Below are 18,343 nucleotides of genomic sequence, written 5' to 3'. Positions count from 1 at the left end.
ACGGTGGTAAAATGGTCCACTACGCCTATGATTGATCAAGGTCCATTTCTAGGCCTCGCTCGTAATTAACATCCAAATTTTCACGGCAGCCAGAAAGAACATACAACGCAAAAGGTAGCCAGTGTAAAAGGCTTATTTAGCGTCATGGCAGCTATAAAACCTGACTAAACGGTTAAAAACGGTATTTTTTGGCTAAAGTTTGGTACCCAAAGGGTTAAAAAGCCCAGTAAGCATAGTTTAAGATCCCGACAACAAAAGTTCGAGTGTACGCAAAGCTAAACGCACGAGGAAAGACAAGGGAGAAGTAAATTGCATGGTTTAAAATATCCACCCAAGCACTGATTAAATCGATAGACTTCCACAAGTAAAATATACGTTGGAAATTTGAAAGAGGGCTAAAACTAACATCTTTAAAAAGAGAGTTAAGCAAAGTTTAGGAAGACACGAGCATGGCGCATCTCTAAACGCGCGAGAACCTACGAGAGAAAAGAAATTTGATAGGGGCGAGAATCTCTCACCCAAGCAATGTCCAAATCGATAGACTTCCACAAGTGAAATAAACCTTGGAGATTTGGAAGAGGGCTAAAACTAGCATCTTTAAAAAGTTAGGTAGCCATTGGTTGGGATACCGGCAGCTGCAACGCGAGTGTGGCGCATCTCTAAACGCGAGAGTACTTACGAGAGAAAAGAAAGTTGATATGGGCGAGAACGTCCAACCCAAACACTGTGCCAATCGATAGTTTTTTACAAGTGAAAAATACGTGTCTAGATTTGGGGGAGGGCTAAAAGTAGCATCTTTAAAAAGTTAGGTAAGCATTGGTTGGGATCCCGGCACCTACAACGCGAGTGTGGCGCATCTCTAAACGCGAGAGTACTTACGAGAGAAAAGAAAGTTGATATGGGCGAGAATGTCCAACCCAAACACTGTGCAAATCGATAGTTTTTTACAAGTGAAATACACGTGTCTAGATTTGGGGGAGGGCTAAAAGTAGCATCTTAAAAAAGTTAGGTAAGCATTGGTTGGGATGCCTGCACCTAAAACTGAAGTGTAACACATCTCTAAACGCGCGAGAACTTACGAGAGAAAAGAAAGTTGATATGGGCGAGAATGTCCAACCCAAACACTGTGCCAATCGATAGTTTTTTATAAGTGAAATACACGTGTGTAGCTTTGGGGGAGGGCTAAAAGTAGCATCTTTAAAAAGTTAGGTAAGCATTGGTTGGAATCCCGGCACCTACAACGCGAGTGTGGCGCACCTCTAAACGCGCGAGAACTTACGAGAGAAAAGAAAGTTGATATGGGCGCGAATGTCCAACCCAAACACTGTGCAAATCGATAGTTTTTTACAAGTGAAATACACGTGTCTAGATTTGGGGGAGGGCTAAAAGTAGCATCTTAAAAAAGTTAGGTAAGCATTGGTTGGGATGCCTGCACCTAATACGCGAGTGTGGTGCATCTCTAAACGCGCGAGAACTTACGAGAGAGAAGAAATTGATATGGGCGAGAATGTCTAACCCAAAGACTGTGCAAATCGATAGTTTTCCACCAGTGAAATACACGTGTGTAGATTTGGGGGAGGGCTAAAAGTAGCATCTTTAAAAAGTTAGGTAAGCATTGATTAGAATCCCTGCACCTAAGACGCGAGTGTGGCGCACCTCGAGACGCGCGAGAACTTACGAGAGAAAAGAAAGTTGCTATGGGCGAGAATGTCCAACCCAAACACTGTGCCAATCGATAGTTTTCTACAACTGAAATAAATGTGTATAGATTTGGGAAAGGGCTAAAAGTAGCATCTTTAAAGAGTTAGGTAACCATTGGTTGGGATGCCTGCACGTAAAACGCAAGTGTGGCGCATCTCTAAACGCGCGAGAACTTACGAGAGAAAAGAAATTGATATGGGCGAGAATGTCTAACCCAAACACTGTGCAAATCGATCGTTTTCCACCAGTGAAATACACGTGTGTAGATTTGGGGGAGGGCTAAAAGTAGCATCTTTAAAAAGTTAGTAAACATCTGTTGGGATCCCGGCACCTGAAACGCAGGTGTGGCGCATCTCTAAACGCGCGAAAACTTGCGAGAGAGAAGAAAGTTAATATGGGCGAGCATCTCTTACCCAAGCACACTACAAATCGATGGTTTTCCACAAGCGAAATACACGTGTTTAGATTTGGAGGAGGCCTAAAAGTAGCATCTTTAAAAAGTTAGGTAAGCATTGATTGGGATGACTGCACCTAATACGCGAGTGTGGTGCATCTCTAAACGCGCGAGAACTTAGGAGAGAAAAGAAATTTGATATGGTCGAAAATCTCTTACCCAAGCACTGTGCAAATCTATAGACTTCCACAAGTGAAATAAACCTTGGAGATTTGAAAGAGGGCTAAAACTAGCATCTTTAAAAAGTTAGGTAACCATTGGTTGGCATCGCGGCAGCTAAAACGCGGGTGTGGCGCATCTCTAAACGCGAGAGTACTTACGAGAGAAAAGAAAGTTGATATGGGCGAGAATGTCCAACCCAGACACTGTGCAAATCGATAGTTTTTTACAAGTGAAAAACACGTGTGTACATTTGGGAGAGGGCTAAAAGTAGCATCTTTAGAAAGTTAGGTAAGCATTTGTTGGGATCCCGGCTCGGCTTTGGTAGATTGTGCCCGAAAAAAAAAGCATATTATGCTTTTAGCTGTGCTCATATTTTTTAGAAATTATGCCAAAATTATGCTACTTTCTGAAAATTATGCCCTCTGTCACCGAAATTATGCTACTTGGATATAAAGGAAAATAAAGATCACCAGTAGCTTAACTCTATCAATTTTGACTTTAATGAACATTCATATAGTCCACCTTCCAGTCTTACAGTCTTTTCCCCTGGGAATTCTTCGATTCGATCACGAGGATTCATGGTCTCATGGTCAGGATTGCAATGATTGATCATGAAGGGAACATATGGCCAACTTCATTGGGATTTACTGGGGAACGCAAGGCGAAACGCAATGGAAAGTGTATCGGGAAACGCGCGAGGACAACAGGGGAGAGGAGCTATAGGTTAACGGGCTGGGAAATGTAAGAAGAAACGCATCATATAGCAAAAGAACAACGCATAGGAAAATGCAGGAATCCACAAACGCACTGAAAATGCATGGGAACCGTGAAAAGAAAACCCAGCGGGTAACCGTATGATAAAGTGCGAGTTTGGGGTTCCCTGGTGTTAGCTAAGGATTGGATGTCAGCCAAGGTTGGTTGTTGGCTTAACTTGGGCCCGGTTGGTCAGACATTTATTTAACAGGAGCCAAGGTGGAGGTGGTCAAAGTAAGGTGTCCGACAACATTGGCAGTCGACACACGTCTGCGCTTGAGTATATAGGGATTTAGGGTTGAGGTTTGGGTTAGATTCAGGATAAAGAAAGAACGAGGGAACACATAGGGAACGCAATGAGAACCTACGAGGGGGATTGTGCGGGCAAACTCACCTGTTGCAAAGAGGAAGAATGGGAACAGAACCAAACAATGGAGCAGGAAATCCGCGGAAAAGCTAAAGGTATTGGAGTGCATAAGGAACTGCAGAACACAAGGGTAATCGCTCTATACAGTTTCTTCATTGACTACGCAAGTAGTTACACGGAATTCGAGAATTTATCTTCCAAAGATTACAGCCGCGCACTTGTTACAAGCGGGTGAGCAGGGCAGAGCCACTGAGGGAGTGGGGTGGGGGTCTAAGGAGAAATGGCCCACAATGCCTATCGATCGTTTACTTTGAAAATTTTCGCACGCGCTTCGAACGAGGGTGAGAGAAGGATAATCGACTATGATTTTTAACTTCTTGGTAAATGAATGAACTTTCTCACGTCATTTTATGAAGACTTTATCAGCATACGGAAGTCATGTTGTAATCTGGTGGTGTTTACTCAATTGTGGATCACAGAAAAAGGAATAATACATAGCAGTACATAGGCATTGAGAAACCGCCATATTGGTCATACATATTATGAAGGTCAGTTAAACCTAATTTCATTTCGGGCATACTTTACAAACAAGAAGCTTGTGGTTATATTTCTGATATCGCTCCCTGTCATAATGTTTTGGAGCTTTAACAAGCTTAGCGAGCGAGCAAATGAATTTTACAGATGGCGGCAAATTTAAAACCCATATAGTCAAGTATTTTGTTTTCATCCCGGGGAGGGGTGGGGGTGGTGAGTACTCCCAGAAACGTTAGGGGGAGGGGGGGTGTGCGGTCTACTTCCCAAAACCCTTACCCTACTTATGACCAAAATCTGTGATTTTCCCTACCCTATTTATGACCTGGCCAAAAATTTGATACCCTATTTATGACCCATGTGGCTGGCACAGTTGCTCTAAACATAAGTTATGAAGGGTTCTTGTTGACAATCCTATTAATAATGATGAAAAAGTAGCTTCTTCTAAGAAAAATTTCCAATTTAAGACTGGAGTGCTAAAACCATGCCCTATTTAAGACCAAAATGGCTAAAATCGATACCCTATTTATGACCAAAACAGCTGAAAAACCCTACCCTTTGGGGCTGCCCATACCTATATAGCCTATGTAAGGGAGTACCACCCCGGGGGGGGGGGGGGGGGGGGTTCATACAGTAAATGTATTGCCGTTAATCTTGAATATGTTTTCCCGACTATTTAGCAACTTACAGTTAAACTGTCAAATACTTTAAAATCTTCTCTGAGCAATTTTAGGTCAAAGTATTTTATTCCCTTCAAGTTAGGGGGAACCTCTGCAAAAACGGGTATTTGACACTAATTTATGCATACAGTGGGTTTGGTTTAGTATTTCTACAACAAGAAAGGCCCTGTGAACATGAAATTCACTGGATATTGTTCTCCAATTATCAGTCTCAGAGCTCAGATATCCATTTGAACTAGACAACTGGTTTCTCTCTGTGGCTCCATCCTAAGTGAGGTGCATACTTCGCAGTGTTGTGAATAGCCTTAAACTGATCAGAAATATCTGCATTGGGCAACAGCAAATACACATTATTGAGGGTTGTACCAGGGGGATCTCTGGCACGGTTCACGAACGGAAAAAATTGAGCATCAAGGATCACGCAAATAAAAATTGCGTTCTCCCGAATAACGAAAAAAGGCAAGTACAGACCTGCCAACTCTCCCGGTTTTCCTGGGAGTCCTCAAGTTTTTCATCAAATCTCCCGGTCTCCTGGTTAGAGCACCAAATCTCCAGGGAACTACCTACCGTGGCTCTTTTTAATTTTTTTTTTTATTAATTTCGTTATTTTCGAGATTTCAAAAAGGAAACTAACACAACAAGGGAACTTGTTACTCTTATTTGAGGTGCTCTCGATCAGAAAACATAAAACAGAGCAATCAAATTGATATATACATGTAATTAATGAGTATCCTAATTGGTCAGAAATCAACCAATCAAATTGCACAATACATGGTACAAAACCTGGCGTGGTTTTCACACTTGTTTACATCAGTCGAAGCGAAGATGGCCAGCATGGATTTTGGATCACTGCAAAAAGAATTCTTAGGCGCCCATCCATCAGGTTTTGAGGGAGTGAAGAGACTTGCTTCGCAGAAAGTGAAGGAGATTACTCCTCTAGTTGATGTTCAGCCATCTGTAAATACAGTTTTTAATAGCCTGTTCTTACACTAGAAACAGTGTTTGAAGAAAGGAAATCGCGAATGGTTAAGTCAAGGCTCCATTTTGCAAATCGCATACCTAAGTCACTGTTGATAGACGACCCTAACCATTCGGAGGACTTGTGTCTCTAAATTATGTAGACTAGAGTGGTAAAATCACAAATATTGGTTAATAATTCAGGTTCTTCACAGGTCATGCAAAACCTTCAGGTCGCAAGTCAGGAAGAATAATTTCCTAAATTCACCTTTCACGGAAATAAAATCAGCTAATCATGCATCATGAGAATACCCCTGTACGACCCTCATTATTCTAGTATGGATAGTGTGAGCAATCACCAAAGTTCTCAAAAAAGCCATAAAATGTTTTTTTCTGTGCTGTGGTACTGTTTGCATACAAGTAGGCCTTAACAATTTATACATGTTTTTCATAAAAGAAACAAAAAGTTTTACTTCAAAGTGATGCATGTAAAAAGAACAAGTAAAGCCAATCAAATTTCTAGCTCTATCATGTATATTGGCCATTGAACCCAAGTGATGGCATTCCCCAAGATATTAAATGTACTTTAAAGCTTCATACTGTAAGTGTGTTAGAAATTATTTTGGACACTTTTTTCCTTCGAGTCCATACTGTGCAGTCGCAGCACGCTAATGTTTATAAACATTGTAAGTCTCACTCGATGGAATGCAAATTGATGTTATTCGTTACGAACCACATACCTTATCTTTGAGGCCTTTGAAATTCTTTCTAACAGCTTCATTGATTTTTACAGCTGTGAAGTTGTTTCATCAAGTGATAAGAGAAAGAACGAAGCAAAACGCTTCGCATTGATGATGACGGTTGACATGAAACTTTGAATTTACTTCATGTAACTAGTTGTGAAATGTTTACATTTTATGTCTTACATGAAACAAAATGAAAAATGTAAACAAACTCTTGAGAGTGCACAGTACAGACTGGAAATCATCTTTAAGAGTGTGTCCACGTGGAAAAATGGTAAAAACTGTACTAAAATATAATTAACGGTATATGTCTCTGTTCTATCCACAGATGTCTTCACTGAAGTGTACATTGTCACAACTTTCTGCAGTATACTCATGTCCCATGGCAAAAATCCAGCAATGATTTTGGTAAGTTCAATATTTCTTTACACTGGAATTTCCTAATATATACAGCTGTATGCACAGGGCTCGACTCTAACTTTTCACTGGTGGCTAGTGACAACTTAGATATTACTAGCCTATTTTTTTTTTAATAGCCAAGTGTTTTTCTCTGAGAATTCCTTGGAAAATATCGAGACCCTGAGAGGTGATTGTAAAAGGTGTTGAGACTTCTTCACAGACAGGTACCGTAGAAATGTTTCAAAAGCAAAACGCCTATCTGAACAATACTGCAAACTGTCATTGGTGAAATTTGACTGCTAAAAACGGCTGATTTAATTGTTGAAGGGAATTTAAATCTTTCTCATCCAATTATATCTGTAGTAGTAAATTTTGTCAGTACCCATAGGACAACAAATCACCCATGTGTTGTTATGCTAAATGAAATAGGGAGTTTTAGGAAACCATGACGGTGATGCCAACGAGAACGTCACCAAACAAAAGGCTTAATAAGCAGAACAATGGTTCTGCACCTGCGTTTTGAATCTTTGTACATTTAATTGCCGTCTTCTGCAAAACAACAAGGTGAAATGACAAAGTTGTACGTATTTTGGAGAATGTGTACTGCAATGGCTAATTTTTTGACTGTTTTCCTCTGGAATTTAAAGCTGTCATTACATATTTAGCCTGACAAGGTTTTAGACTGATAGGCATACTGAGCAGATCTACACAGTTGCGACATTGGAGGGTAAATTATAAAAACTTTTTTACAAGGCATCGTCCTCGGGGTCGCTGTGGTCATTGCTAAAACTCCCTAATGTTATCCCTTTACAGTTCTGCACAATTTTGTGCATGATCCTATCAGGAAGCTCGTGTTTTGTTCTACTTAGTTTGTAACAAAAAAAGAACATCGATGTGTGCTTTCAGAAAATGTTGTCTTGTTTGTCAAAATTGATATTTCTTTTAACATAACAACATGTTCAGTTACCCATTTACGTACCACACAGCAAAGAGTAAACAAACTTAAATTTGCATTGCCCGGTGTAAACATGACATGGTAATGAAATTCTGACCTTGTTTCCGAGAAAAGTGTTTGCATTTGTGTTCCTTGAGGAAGACAGTTTTAGTTCGGCCAATTTCATTTTGTCTACTAGCCAAAGTGGCTAATGGAAGTCAAAAACCTACTAGCCAAAACTAAATTTCTACTAGTCTGTGGCGAGTTGGCTACCATTAGTGTCAAGCACTGAATGCAGAATTTTGTTATATATTTTTTTAAATGCTATGTATGATAATAAACAAATAGTTTTAAGAGCAAAGAGCAAACAAATGCAGTAAGTGATGTCCATCCCTGCAAATAACAATCAAGTGATTTTACTCAGTAGTTTTGAAACAGCAAACTATTCATGTGTACATCAAGACAGTGGTCACACATTCCCAATGGATGAATATAGAGCTGCTGAAAGCTGTAGCCTCCAGATCGAGTGGAGTCTCTTTTCAACAATTTGGAAACCCATCAAGGAAGCAGCTCCACCCTGACCTCCTACAACAACAACAACATACTTTATTTTCTCACAGATTACATTTATAAATTAAATTACTACTTTTTAATGTTTGCAATATGTATGTTGGCCAGAATTTATAAAAATTAAAGTTCCTACACAGCTTGTCGTGCACTGTTTCCAGTGGAATGTTGTCGGAGAGGAATACATGATGGGACACAAGAATGCCTACAAAGGAGGCTACGTCCACCCCAAACCCCAAGATCTGATCCAGCATATATTTACATTTATAAGTATCTTTCCTTTGTCAGAAAAATGTCAAGCATGGAATGGAAAAAGCTGGAATTAACAAACTCTGTTTGGGAGAGAAAGCTGGACAGTTTCAGACGACAGGTGTTGATGAGGTTAGCTCATTATATGTTGTTTAAACATTTGAAGAATATAGATGCTTTTTGGAAATTTAGAAAGCACACCTTAGGGGCACCAGAATACATTTTGTAAGGGTGTGCCTAAGTTCATTCCAAACAACTTCCCCAGTTTTAGGTATGAAGGCAAATTTGACTCCTTTGCTATCTGTCTTTCTCTTTCACTTCCTGTTAGACTTTTAGTCTGCTATACATGTCGCTAACTGGTGCATAAGCTGTTGCGATTTGATTTTGCACAACTGGTGGTCACTGTTAGAGGTCAAAGTTGCTGAGTTAGAAGTACATGCATGTACATGTTACATGTACATGTAACATGATTTGCTCACCAAGTGATTATTTTTTTAATGGCAATGTTTTCTTTTTTGAATTGCAAAGATGGTATTTTTTCCAAACCTTCATAGCACTGGTAGTAATTCAGGGCCCAAAAAGTGCTTTTATTGGGCTAGCATTTTCTTATGACCACCAAGCTAAGCACTGTTGGGTGCTTTTCTTTTCTGTGATGCTTGTATACAAATTGGTGTGTAGTGGAAAATTCCTGAGAGAAGGTGCATTTGCATTAATAATAATTGTGAATAGCTGTGTTAAGCCTGGGACATGTACTTGCTTAGCTGTTTCTTTAATGATTTGTTTTCCAATTCGTACATGAAGATTTGAGGGCAATAATACATTTGTTACACAAACATGAGTGCGTGTAGTTCCTTGTTATACATCTGATGACAATAACATTTTTTGAATCTTTGTGACTCTTCCATAATAAATTACAATCTTTCCTTAGGTTACTAGTGAGAAGGAAAATAATATTAAAACATGCCTTTTGTCTCTGCTTAACATAAGCAGCCAATTTTGCCAGCTCAGCAAATGTCTCCATGCAATTATTTTTGAATTACCGCCAAGTCTAGATGATTTTTCTCAAAAAGTAACGGGGGTGATCCACAGATCAGGAAATGGTCAGGAAGAAAAAATTCTTCAAGGTCAGGGAAAAGTCAGGAAACTTTATTTTGAATCAGGAAAAAATTGTGGAGGTACATACTCATTCAAATTCAGAGGTTTTGGCTCCATGGTGTACTATCTAGCCCATGTTTGACTTAAGGTCATTCCACTGAAATAGAACCTGCACTGAGATTTTTGTCAAACTTTGCCTATTGACTGTTTATATTATAGGAACTTAAATTTGGAAATAAAAATGAGGGGTCCCCATGTTCATTTAGGAGTAACAGCACCTTGTTTATACCATATAAATCGTTACAAAAGGACCATGATTATAGTCACGATTGCTTGCTAAATTCACGTTTCCGATGAATGTCTCTTGCTCAACACTGAGAATTGGCCCATATTTATTTTACAAAGAGAAATTTATTACTCAATTCAACACAACAGAAAAAAATGATAGGTCACCGTACTCGTTTTCGAGAAAATGAGGATTTACCTCTATGGCGAGGTCCAGCTGTAAAGAAAAAGCTGCCATTTTTTACTGCGTGCGCGCTAATCACGCGTGAAATTATACGCAGTAGGGATGCACAATGCAATACTGGGGAATGACCTTAAACACTACTCCAACAATTTTTTTTTCTTATCATTATCTTGTACTGTGTAAATTTTATAATTTGATCTTGAAGCAGGCCTGGGTTTCAATATGGTTTTTAGCAGGCTGACATCAGGATATCACTCTGACAACCAGACAAAAAATTAATAATCAAGACCCAAAGGGCCTTGCCGAGTTAGTCAGGTCCTGGGGCATCAGGCCCCCAGAAAATTTTCAAATACTAGACTTTCAGAGATTCACTTTATTTTTCTGCGATTTGGTGCACGGCTTAATTGCCTACAAGAGATCATTGTATAGTAACTATTTGTAAGTCATATTTTGACGCCATTAATCAACAGATGATTCAATTTATTAGTTTTTATAATCTTTTACTGATAGCATTTTCAGAGGAGGTTGTGAAATTCATGCATGTGAAAGTCATGCATAGCATGTACCAATGAAATAGAAAACCAGCAGTCAAGTTGGAGTTTGTTTGTTTGTTTGTTTCACAGGATTATACATCACATTTGTAATTATAGTAATTTAGACGGATTACCACTCTCCTTAGCTGCAATATTGCTAATAGTAAACTGCTATTGGAAAATGATAGTAAATTAAAAGACAGTATCACAGAAATTTATATATTTCCATAATTACATCTACTACACTTCAATAGGTTTCTAGCAAAAAGAAACTTGGAATACATGGATTTTTTTAAATTCTCTGCTTTCTAGCTACCATGAATGAAAGAATGTGCCATTAACAAACCATGTGGGCAGGTTTTGTAGTTATACCATAGAGACTTCCGTGAAGATGAAGAGCGAGGTGGCTTCACTGATTTCCGTTTCGTAAACAGTCAATGCCATTTTTAATGGTCGATGCCATCATTGGCAATCAAGCCTTTCAGAATGGACGATGCCATATCTGCTTTAGTATAGGCCTGGACAAGGTAGAAACTGATTTTAATTTGTTGATTGAGTAAAATGCACTCATCAAATGCTTGATTGTTCATTCACACTAGTTTGGTTTTGCAGAGATTTGGCGGATCAACCTGGTAGTGTAGTGGTAGAAGAGGGATGTTAGGAAACAGAGGTTTTGGGTTCGATACTGGGTGGTTACTTACAAATTTTCCTTTTTCTTTAATTTCGTAGAGAAAAATTCGTTGATAGTTAAAAAATTTCTAAGTGTCGCGAAATTGGCTTCGACCATTTACGAAACAGACAACTGCAGTGGCTTCTTTCCACCATTTTAAAAATGAATATATGACACAGAATAAAGCTTTTTCAGTGTCCAGGAGAATTATTTATCTGAGCCTGAAAATATATTTACTTTAATTTAGTTTGAATATATTTTAATTTGTCTGCCGTCTATCAAAAAATGAAACTTGAAACCCACACCAGCGGGTAAGAAATTGGTTAGTGCTAGCTGGCAACCACTGAAAACAGCAAACTGATTGAGATGAGAGTCTATAATTTTGTTGCTTTGAAGGGCCAGTTGGGCCAGGCTGAGGAGTACTTCCTTCACACTTTATAGACAAGGAGCCAGAAACAGAAAAATTTGGCATTCCTAAGTGCAGTGTACACTTGCATATGGCAAGCAATTGAAATTTGAGCTCGCTGGAACCGGAAAGAGCTAGAAATATCATTTCACGCTCGCAGGCTGTGTTCTCTAAATTTGGTTGATTCGTACGCGTGTTGTTTTTTCTATGCGATGAATGCTATGTAATTTGGATTCAAGACTTCAACTCCAGACTAACGATTTGGACGTTAATATGAAATACATGTACTCTTGCAAGAATAAAGGAAGCCGCACGACGCGCGGTATTGTTTATTTCTATTGTTACGAATTCGAGATATAAATCGCTTTCTCGAAAAATTCTTCGAGCATCTCAAAACTCGAAACTCAATACTCGAAACGCGAGCCTCGAAACTTGATTCTTGATTCTTGAAATCATCAAGGATCGAGGATCGAGTTTCAAGTCGAGACTGTCAACTTACATTTGACCGGTACTGTACAGGAAAAATTAATCGAGCGATAAATTCTTTGTCACTTCAACTCGAAACTCGAACAACTCGACTCGAGACTCAATACTCGAAGTTTTCGAGTTTCGAGGATCGAGGATCGAGTCGAGTCGTTCGAGTTTCGAGTGACTGTCAACTTACATTTGACCAGTACTGTACATGTATCTATCCAAAAAGTTTTGCTTTACCAAAGAAATTTACAGAGATCAACCGTGAACTGGCAAGTTGCACAGTACTTTTATTTCACAGCCATTTACTCTTGCATGGGAGTGTGGAATTTTTAACTTGGAAAATTTTTTCACTCCATCCTTCCTTCCTCCTTCCTTTGATCGATTTGTGTTAGAGTTTTTGTGATCAAATCCGCTGACCAATGTTCAAAGGCTTTCACAGTCGTAGCAAAGTTCAAGTTATATTTGATCTGAAGGTGAAACAATTTTCCTACGGAATGATTTATTTCAATTTTTATTAACAACTTTTCTCATTTTTCTTTGCATTTCTGATGCAAGTACGCAATATCTTACCGCAGAAATGATCTACCTTGAATAGATTTTTGCATGAACATCTATATAATTATATAGTAGCTAATATATAAATAGCTCATTTCCCATTTCTGATTAAACATTACCAACAGAGTTGCAGGGTAGCACGAGCCAATTTCAATCCTGAGTCAAGTACACAACTCAAGTTTGAGTCAAGTTTTTTTTTTTTATTTTGCTTTGTTACTGTTTTTTGTGAAAACTCCCCAGGGGGAACTGAAACTTTCTAGAAGCAACTCAAGCATAGCTATCTTGAACTGAACCATACTTTGAAACTAATCATGTAAGCTTGGCAACTCAATGACACTGAGAGCTGGTTTGATTTACAATTCAAAAGGCTTTCAGCAATAAGGGCTTGTCATGGAAAAATTCAGTAAAATAACACCAGTCACTGCGTCGCTGTTTGGTTTCGGTTTTTTGCTGTTCAGTACTAATGCTGCTTGGAACATTTTCATACTCCACAACAATTTTCACAGTGTGTGGTTGAAGTGGAACCTCTGCCTCAGTTGTGTGTAATTAGTAGAGGTTGGAATCTGTGAGGAAAATTGATTGATGCAGAGGAACATTTTTTCTTTGGAAAGCAGCTGAGAATCAATGCAAGAAATAACTCTAGCAATCAGCAGTAAAGGGTTAAATCTTGCTGTTCTTGTACCTCTGGTACATCATTTTGACACAGCTGAGTGACTTACATGGAAATCCAAAAGACCAAAAAGACAATCAAACAAGAAAATTGTCTTGACTTGAACTTGACTCGTGCTACAATACAAGTTGTACCAACACATGATCAACTGAGGGGAAAGGTGAAATTATTGTCTTGATGTACAACCAGATTCTCAGAATTTACATTAAAAGAACTGTATGGCTATCAGTAAGAAATAGTAATTTTTTTTGACTGAAAAGGTTAAAAAGCAAAATAATTCATGTAGTGCGCATGCAGTATAGATTCACATGCTTGACAGAGTTCCTTGAAAATACAGTTCAAAGCATGCTTTGTGATACCAGAGAGTGATATCATAACACATGGCAGTGGTGGATCCAGACTTGAGCTAAGGGAACAGGGGGGGGGGGGGTGTTTTACTTGCCCTGCCGGCTTTTCTTTCCTCAGTCATTTCTTCTTTTTTTTTCACCCAAAATAAGGGGGGACGGGACCCCTGGGCTCCTCACCTAGATCCGCCACTGCATGGGGAACAAGTGGTGTAGACCGATGGCAACCTACTGAGCCCAAGTGCTTTTATTTAGCTCTTACTAACTGAGCAGGAGGTTTGTATGGGAGAATCTTGACTGAGGTCGTGAGTACAGATCGTACGCAGTGAGGTCTGTACACACAACCGAGGTCAAGATTTTCCCATACAGACCGACCAAGCTCAGTTAGTAAGATTTTTATTATATGGTGCAAACAAGAACAATTTAATTGGTTTAATGTAACTGGTTTGTACTAACTGAAATTTTGCTTGTGAACAGTGATGAGCTGAATTTAATTCTGCCTCTTTACTTTGTTTTTTCTCTTCAGTCTTTCTGGCACTTCCATACATGTAAATAAATATTGTTAGATGAAATGATTTTGCATTTTAGTTTGTAACTTTTTCACTGCAAAACATTACTAGTCTAGATGGGAAAATCTAGACCACTTTTAATATCGATTTCAGCCAATCAAATTCGTGAACTTGGTAGTTCCCAGTCCTTGTGAGACAGAGCCATATAATAAATTGATATAAGAATCAAACTTGTCACAAGTGTTTACCATTTATCAGGAAAGACGAAAAAATTGCTGACAATTTAATTCTTGTTCCTTGTAGGGTTTTAAAATAATAAAAGTGATCACCTTTAAAGTTACCAACCTACAAGTATACATTTTAACATATTGACAGCAAAAATATAGCATTTATAAACTTTATTTACTTTGTGCTTAAACATTGGTATCTCTTTGAGGTGAAAATAAATTTAGACCACACCCATAAAATAAGAGTCAGGTTCACGTGCTTGAAGGTTTCTCTCCAAATGTCTGAAAGTCACTTCTGTCACTTAAATATGGGTAATTTGAAAGTCCCTTTGTAGATAAGAATCTTTTTCTTGAATAGAAAAATTATTGTTCATCTGTGGAGGTCATATTTGTTTTGAAGCTTTTGTGTTGTAGCGCTTGCTACTTTCTATCTTCTATCTTTTCATGTACTTGCGTGTACTTTCCTAAAGGAAATGAGTGAAAAATGCAAAGTTCTTGACGTGGTATGACATGGTATGACATGGTATGACATGGTATAGCCACTACTGAGGCTTTTGCACCAAAACGGCTGCAGTTTTATTGAAATTTTCCACAGCTGTATTTCAATAGGACACGGAAAGAGTACGATTGAACTTATATCAAAAACTATTCACTGAAAACAAAGAACAATAAGTTGCTTCAGCCTGGAACAAAATAAGGGATTAGGTGTAATTACGCCAAAACATTTCCTTATTCTATGATTTTAATCAACTCAGAACACTCAAATGTTTAGTTTTTCTGTGAGTGGAAACCAATTTTTACATGTAATATCCAAGGTACAATCATAAGGAATGGATTGATCCTATTTTGTGTTGCATTCTGCTACAATACAAGTCTCAGTTTTAATTTGGACAAAAAAAATACTGAACCAGTTTTTTTATTAAGTAACTTAATCTTTTTCTTGTTAATGTTTATTGCACTAGGACGATCACAAACTCGTCTGTATTTTTTATGTTTAAAGTTAAGTAGCCTTTAGAGTCACGCTTTGTTTACTTTGACTGTCACCCTGCGTTACTCTGGTTGTCTCTTGGCGTTACCTCGGTTGTCACGCCACGTTATCTTGTTAGTCACGCCGCGTTACCTTGGTAATCGCGTAACGCTGTCCTTTCAACAGAATCTTTTCATTTTCCGTAAGAAAAAGTTGATATTCTTATTGTGTAACTACTTTCTTGTAGAATTGCTTTTATTGCTTTTTGTTTTGCTTTATTTTCATGCAGATTGGTGGATGGCTATGATGCTTTACATGTACAGTACGTGCTGCAAGTCAGAATTGACTGCCAAGAAAGACAATCATCCAAGATGTAGTTAGAGGTAGAGTAGAAAACTTAACGAGGCTTCACTTCAAGATTATTTCAGAAAAATCGAATAGGGTTAAATTCTTTTTCTGTTCAAGAGTCATTCAGTTTCATAAGTCAAGCATCACCTTTATTACCATTTTGAATTGTCTTGGAAGCGAAAATTTACGAGCAATAATTTATTATCAGTATTTATTGAAATGAAGACGACAAGACTGATCCGTGCGGTTGGTAAGAAAGACGCGCAAAGGGTTAAAGCAAGAAGCTGGACTAGTATAAAGTCGAAGCTATAATTTTGTAACCAAGGCTTGCCAGGTTTCTACCAACTTGAGTAAGTGTTTGTTACAAAATTATATTTTTTACTTTGTACCAGTCCAATTTTTTGCTTTAATCTTTGTCGTTTTTGTTTTACTGCCGTACGGATCGTCTTGTCAGATAAGGCCAGAGATCTCGTTTTTGCCATTTTTGAATTGTCTGAGATTTCCAAAGTTTGAGTACAATTTTGAATTGTCTGTCAGGTAAAATCTTTACCAGAATTTTTTCGTTAACCAGTTTTTCAAAGCAGAATCTTTATTGCCGTTACAATGTGTATATGAATTTAAACATTTTCAAGAGTTAAAGAACAATTTTTCCAAGCCAGTGTTATGTCAATTTTTTTCGTGAAAGTTGTTTCCTTGATAACATCGGTTTGACCGTGTTTAATTTTCCCGCCAAAAGACTTAGAAAAAATACGGGCGCCAAAAGTACGCATGCGCCAATTTTTTTTAAAAAAAATACTACTTTCCTGCTTCATATACTCCTTTTGAAAATTTTTAATTTTCCCGCCAAAAAACTTAGAAAAAATACGGGCGCCCAAAATACGCATGCGCCGTTTTTTTTTTAGTTGGTAATTTTAAGTTTTTTTAATTTCTTTTTTAGTTGGTAATTTTAAACTTAAAGAAATTGTCAGCAATAAAATTTATTTTTACTGTGTGCCTGTTGTTTAATAGTGTAATTATTACTCGGCAATGTGTATAATAAGTCAATAACAGTTCATTGTCTTCTTTAATATCTTTAATAAAATATTTCAATAAACACAAACAAGTATTGAGCGTGAAAATTACTTTTATTCGCCTCAAGTATTCTCTAATTATAAGTTAATTAATTAATAGAAATCAATTAAATTATTAAAAAGGTGTCAAGAAAAAAATGTTCCCTGTATATACTAAGACTTTTGGCGGGAAAATTTGGAAAAATTTGCACAGCGTTTCCCCTGGCAACTTTTTCGGCAAAAAAATTCAAAATGGCTTCCCTTACAATTTCCCACCAAAAAAATTGAAACACCACCTCGTGCAAAAAAAGTTGAAAGAAAAACGCCAATTTGTGTCCTACCCCTTAAAAAAAATCCGAAAAAGATATTTTAACTTTGTTGTTTGTCTGAATCAATTTTGAACCGAACAAATCTTTCTCCCAAACATTTTTACTTTTTTCAAACTCTTTTGCACGAGATGATATTTTGAATAAAAACCTTTTACAACAGATTTTCGTTTGTAACACAGGACAAATTAAACCAAAAACGTCAAGAAATTTACTCGCCTTAAACAATCTGTAACAACAGTTATGAAGTTTTGGAGTAAGACAGACAATTTCAACTGTTGTTTAGCCATGATGCAAAAATAGCTCGTGTATTATTTTAATTTTGACAATAACTTCAACAATTCAGAAATCATCTCAATGTAATTTAATGTCTTATTTTTTTTCAAGTCGTATTTAGGCAATGTCCTGTGTTACAACGAGTACCAGCAGTAAAAGATCTTCATCCACTTACAAGTACAACTTATCATAAAACCCAAGTGCCTGGTTACAGCAAAGCGACTTAACCCTGCAACTTAAATCCCACCCTTAACGCGAACATGTGGATAAAATAAACAAAGAACGATAGAAAGGTTATACGGACAACAATAAACACAACGAATTGAATGAGAAACAATTCTCAAAGCAGAACATCGCGACGAAAACACGCATCAGAAATAATATAACACCTGGTTGAAATTCGCGACTTCATCTTGTTTGTTCGTCAGTAAACACATTTTAAATTGCAATATAATTTACAAAAATCGTTACAGAATCATTGCAGGTTTTATTGTATCGTTTTTTTTTTTTTGACATAAAATGGCAAAGCAGAAATAAACAATGAAAGCTTTCCAAAACACTGTTGATTTACAAACGAATGGAAACGGAATACTTCTATGTTCTTTATTTTTGCTATGCATGTCAGAAGAAAGCAATCAAACTTCAAAATTATGACGACAATTATATTTTCAAGCCAAGTTATTCGTTGCAATTTTTTTCCAGAAGACAGTGTTAATTTGCTAACGAAATCGGTCCACAAAATGATTCTCAAATCTTTGTTTTGGCTAAGTGTAGCACAAGAAAGCAATTTTAATTGAAAATTATGAGAATAAATAAGACAATTAAGAAGCCAAATTAATCATTGCTGGTTTTAACTTTCCACAATTTGAAAATTAACGGTGGCAGAAGTTGAATGATTAAATTATTCATCAGCGAAAGTTTTTTTTTA

General features: G+C 37.5%; 1 long non-coding RNA gene across 1 annotated transcript; it reads left to right on the top strand.

Moving 5' to 3' along the window:
- The first annotated feature begins 3,739 nt into the window (after positions 1–3,739).
- LOC149103453 (uncharacterized) lies at positions 3,740–16,866 on the top strand. Its single transcript, XR_016202013.1, has 4 exons — positions 3,740–3,985; positions 6,677–6,756; positions 8,537–8,629; positions 15,706–16,866. It is a non-coding gene; the product is annotated as an uncharacterized LOC149103453 (long non-coding RNA).
- Positions 16,867–18,343: the final 1,477 nt, after the last annotated feature.

This window comes from Orbicella faveolata, unplaced genomic scaffold (assembly GCF_042242905.1).
Source record: "Orbicella faveolata isolate gen_17 unplaced genomic scaffold, um_ofav_v1 contig_35, whole genome shotgun sequence".
NCBI classification, from domain to species: Eukaryota; Metazoa; Cnidaria; class Anthozoa; order Scleractinia; family Merulinidae; genus Orbicella; species Orbicella faveolata.
The sequence above is the reverse complement of the archived record's forward strand: the minus strand, read 5'-3'. Positions and strand labels throughout refer to the sequence as shown.